The following is a 5483-nucleotide window of genomic DNA, read 5'->3' as shown; positions in this document are numbered from 1 at the left end:
CCTTATCTCCACGTTGTCTCCCTTTGTTACGGGCTTTGAGCCGGTTCGTGACATTGACTGTATGTTTGTTTATTCCATGTGCAACTCCGTGTTGTTTGTGTCGCACTGCTTTGCTTTATCTTAGCCAGGTTGCAGTTGTAAATGAGAGCTTGTTCTCAACTGGCCTACCTGGTTAAATAAAGGTGAAAAAATAAAACTGTATTAATTAATAAACAGAATATTCCTCATTTAAATTCATATGGGTTAAATGGAATAGTAACTGAAAATCTGGATACTGACTCTAGGCCTATACCACTCACATGTAGTGTAATATAATATTAACACCTACTGAATTATGCATTTCTTGCAGTAAAATGATACAATAAATGTTAGTTTTGTCTTGGGGAGAAATATTTATTTCAGCATCTCTCGAGAAAATTTGAATGTGTTATGACATTGTTCTGCAACCAGACAGTATTTCAAACACATGAACACATAAATACAAACACCAATAGTTCCACTGTTTTGGAGTTATTGCGTTTTCTCCCTGGTTCCTAAACCAAACAGACAACTATACCGGTGTTAACTACATTAATAATGTATTCATGCTATCTATGTAAGACATTATTCTGGTGAGCACTACAATATTTAGTCATGACAGACGAGAAGCTGCATGGATCTAACTATAGTTGACAAACAAATGGTCAACCAAATCTCAGACATTATAGGCACAAACTTGTCTAAATTAGGGGTGAAAGTACCTAGTAGGCTATACGGTCCAGCACGGAGTATCAGCAAAATAAACTATCATGGTGGCTTGAATTGCACTGGTAGCCTACTTTTAAAGTGATTTCTTTGACAATCAGATGAAAACATAATCCCACAACACCAATGATATGTGATATTGAGCCTGTGCAGACCGTGGAAAACAGGAAACAGAAGAGGATGTTTACATGCCACAGATTACCGTCTAAGATCAGCATATCCCAGGCATCTTATACGGGATTCTCATAACCGGGATACAAGCTTTTTCAGGTTATTGTAAACGGAATATGACGTTTATATGCATCAACTCAAAACAGAATACTTGAGTATCTCGAATAATAACAGGATATTGGTGTGCATGTAAATGTCGTCAGTGTTAAAAAGACGTAGGCCTATTTGGTAATCGTAAAACAACTGAAAAACATTTTTAAGAGTGCTTTCTAAAAGATCTACTTCCTTATGATTAGGTATGCTAATTACTTATTCAAATGACTTACAAAAAAAATAACATCAAATAAAACCTTGACTGAGTGCTTAACTTAAATCCATGAATCAACTATCAATAAATACAGATTCAATCAATTCACGTCTATAAGAATAATAGCTCGTCATCCTCCTCGGAACCTACATCAGAACCACTTAGACAGCCATTTCACAGCCATTCCTCCTACTTTGGGAAGTATTCCTGGAAGGAACAAGGCAGCTGCAGTCCCAACAGTATCCAGAGCTGTGCTCATAAATGAGGGTTTTTTCTCTTCCTCTTGTGCCTTCGCACCCTTAAGGGCATCTATCTCTCTTTGCATTTGGTGTGCTCTGTCATCAAACCCTTGCTGGAGAAGGTCATTCTGCTCCTGAAATTACAAGGTTTGTTTTTACACATCACGGACTGTGTCATTAAAACAAAACACATACACACAGTTAATCTTACCGCTAGAGTTACTGTAGTTTTAAAGTGTACTTCTCAATGTTTGTGTTTATTTTTTATTCCTACCTTGAGTCTGGCCTGTAGAACTCTATCGTGCTCTGCTATGGCATTTCTGCTGTCTCTCTCCATCCTCTCCATCAGCTGGTTCACATTCTCGTCATACGTCCTCTGCTGGTCCGCTCTCAACCTCTCCTGGACAACCAGCTGCTCCTCCATGGCTCGATTCTCCCGCTCAGATGCCTCCCTTTTCACTTGCTCCGCTGCAGAAAAGGTAGACTGAGTATGTGTGCAAGAGAGTGAGATAAATATCAAACAGAACGAGAGGTAAAGCCTCCATTTGGTGGTCATTAGAATGTGACCTATATCACCTTCTGCTCTCTGCTCAGCTACAGTGAGGGAGTGGTCTGCTGACAGGATGGCCTCACCAATGCTGGCCTTCCTTCCCAAGTACTCATTCAGTACCTCTTCAGCCTGGAACCACCACAAATAATATTTAACTTTCAACATCACATCAGTGCATTCATAACTCCTTTGACCAGCATCCACAAAACATCATGATTACATAATATCCTAAAATAGCACCACCTCCTCAACATACCTTCCTCCTTCCTCCCTCAGATCTGTATTCGCTGGTGGCCAGTTTCAGGTCGTTGCAGTACTCTTTGTATCCTCCAGGGGTCATGTAGGAGCCATCCCTTATTTTCTCCTCCAGGGGGGCAAAAATGCATTGGATTTTGGACTCGCATGCCTTCTGGGACTCCTTGTAGTTCCTCTCACAGATCTTCTCATACTCCTCTTGAAGCACTTTCTATTTTTGTGTTTGAGAGGTTGGTTCAGAATGTACCAGAACAAACCAGAATGTTTTGGTTCAGTTGAGGTAATAAATGGTGAATAATCTGTCAATGTGCCCTTGAGTAAGGCACTTAACCCTAATTGCTGCTGTAAGTCACTCTGGATAAGTGTGTCTGCTAAAGGACTAAAATGTACATGTAAGTGTTGCATAAAGGGGTAGCTCACCCAAATGACAGATTATCATCATCTTGTTAAATACATGCATCACTGAATTGAATATTGAATATAGAATCTACATTCCCATACCATGAGCTCCAACTGGTACTTCTGGTCCTCGTCTTTGAAGGAGTTGTTGATGAATATGGCCACAGCCTCCTTTTCCATGACAGCATGCACTTCAGACAGCTCCTCTTGGGTCTCTGTGGGGTAGGCCACCCAGTCAGCCATGCGCTTCTGGTAGTGGGCCCTGGCCCTCTCGATGGCACTGGAGTTCTCAATTTGGGCCAGCGCCAACACAGCATTGTCCAGGCAGGGGATCTGCCCGCTCCGGATGGCAGACACATACGTCTCTGCCAGGTTTCCCAGCACTGCAGGAGAGGGCAGGAAATCAGCATATCTGGTAGATGTTCTGGTAGATGGTAGTGATGGTGGTAGTACTGTGGTGGTCAGTGGTGCTTGTATAGAAGTAAAGTAAGTAGTAGAATTAGTAGTAATTTAAGTACTAATGGTGTTGTTAGTTGTACTGGTCATGGTACTTGTAGTAATTATAATAATAGAGGAAGTGGTAATAGTAGCAGCAGTAGTTTAGTTGTATTATCAAACATCATGACCCACTTTCATAACTGCTTTCCATCCTCAATATCAGTGTTGTAATACTCACGTCTGCCGGTAACTTTCAGGCCCTGTTTCAGGGTCTTGGTCTTGGCCTCATTGAAGACGTGGTCACAGAACTCCTTGGCTTGCTCCCACAAGGCAGGCTCCAGGTCAGCGTCGGTCAGCTCCTCCATACGTCTCATTTTGTCTCCGCTGGCTGGCCTCTCAAACACAAAGCACCAGCGAGGAGAGAAATAGTTCCGCAGGCAGCTACGAGGCAGATTGTATGCCTGATCTTTCTTACTATGACCTTTGTAAATGAAAGGAAAAGTACATCAATCATTAATTAATTAATTGTTTAACCGTGACATTTTTTGTGGAAGAAAAGCATTTCATATTTATGTCCAACGTGTCATTTGTAAAAGTATTGTTAACTTTGGTAAATTCAATCTAACCATAGTTTCTATTCAGAGATGAAGTTAGCTGTGCTAGCTGGTGTTCTCTTCACCTGTTCTCAGTTTAAGAGCGTTCTCCAGGTACTCATTGGCTGTGATGGGTCTCCCATCAACCTCCAGGGTCAGGGTGAAATCTCTGACTGTCCACACAAAGGAAGGAAAACGCAGGTACTCTGAAGATTCCTCCCGTCTCGCTGGTTGGACTTCACCTTGATGTGCTCTGTCAGTTCTGTCACATAGCTATAGCAGGTGGTGTTGAGGACAAAATGAACCCAGATTTACTAACATACAATATAGTGCTGAGTGATTAGTGCTTTTTGAGGTTGGTTCGGTTGTTGGGGATGAAATTAACCCAGACATACGACACTACACTATATTTCTTTATAGGCCTGCTGAAGGATACTGTAGTTTCTCCAGGGCGTTGTTGTCGATGGTTCCCATGCTGTTGTACACAAGAGTACTGCTGAGCAGGACAGCCAGGGAAAAGATCCAGTTGTCATTCTTCTCATCACCCTGCAGACACAACAGAAGGAACACATTGGTACTCTGTTCATACTAGAGTGAAATTAAGTCAGTAACTAAATGTCTACTCCATATGCCGTTTTATGGGCTCCCTACCTAAATAAAGGTCAAAGCTGGAATCCTTAATTGAAACATTAACCAAGCCACACCCTGCCTCAGTTTTGGTTTAAAAAAAAAGCTAACAAAAAAAAGAGCTGAGGGATGGGTCTGAAGAAATGTAACCACTGAAATTCATAGACTGAGCTATGGGTGCAATGACTCACCATCCGTGACATCATAATTGTAGTTAACCATGATGTTAAACAGTGTTTAATTACATTTACAAACATTGGAGTAAAACAAGCTTATAATTAAGTCATTATTTATTTGTTATACTCTTTAGAATCAATGGGTATACATCATACATTTGTAAGTCAGACATTACATACAGATGATGACATCAGCTATCAGTACTAGACACAGTTCATTGAGATAACATGGGATTTTACCCATAGCAATGTTATATTCTGTCATCTAAACAATCTGAACCATAAAAGGTTTTGACAGAGAGTGAACTTTGACCTCCCACCTTCTCCACGTCCCCAGCCCCTCTGTATCCAGCACCAGGGTGTGGTCTCTTTTTTCAGGGTGAGGCACACACCACATCCAGATGCCCTTAGTTTTGGACTGGATGGTGGCTCCCAGGGGCAAAACCTTTGAGGACAGAGGATAAAACGGTTCTTAGGATGGAATCTGTAAAGAGGCAGCAGGATGTAAAGTGTTAACTCAAGGCTGCTGGTTTTCAGATGAACCTGTTTGTCTAGTTATACTGCATACCATACTGACAGACTGAAAGTGAAACTAGCAGCCAGTGCAAACAGCACCCTGATCTACACAACCCACCCAGAACAAATGTGGTTGGAACAAAATGTGTTTTTGATGTTTGCTCTGCTGTCTGGTTGTATGTTATGGTGTAAAACAAAGAGAAACTGTAGTTTCCACAATGCAATAACAGTGTCGGATTTCCAATTTTTGGAGAAAAAAAACATCAAAGCATAATGTGTTCAGAACAGGACAAATCTGTACTTTGGTGCAGCAAATCTGTCTCTAACTCTGAATGACAAATCCAGTACATAAGTTAACACTTTCTGTTTCACATTTCTATTACCATATCTTTATGAGAAATAATTATCTTATACATAATCATTCCTTAATTAACCATATAACAGTGTTGAGTCATGCATATTGTATGT

The 5483-nt window shown here is 41.0% G+C and overlaps 1 pseudogene; it reads right to left on the bottom strand.

Moving 5' to 3' along the window:
* Nucleotides 1–368: 368 nt before the first annotated feature.
* LOC135564329 (guanylate-binding protein 1-like) lies at nt 369–5431 on the bottom strand (annotated as a pseudogene).
* Nucleotides 5432–5483: the final 52 nt, after the last annotated feature.

Source organism: Oncorhynchus nerka, linkage group LG1, assembly GCF_034236695.1.
Source record: "Oncorhynchus nerka isolate Pitt River linkage group LG1, Oner_Uvic_2.0, whole genome shotgun sequence".
Taxonomy (NCBI): Eukaryota; Metazoa; Chordata; class Actinopteri; order Salmoniformes; family Salmonidae; genus Oncorhynchus; species Oncorhynchus nerka.
This window is presented reverse-complemented; position numbering and strand designations above follow the sequence as displayed.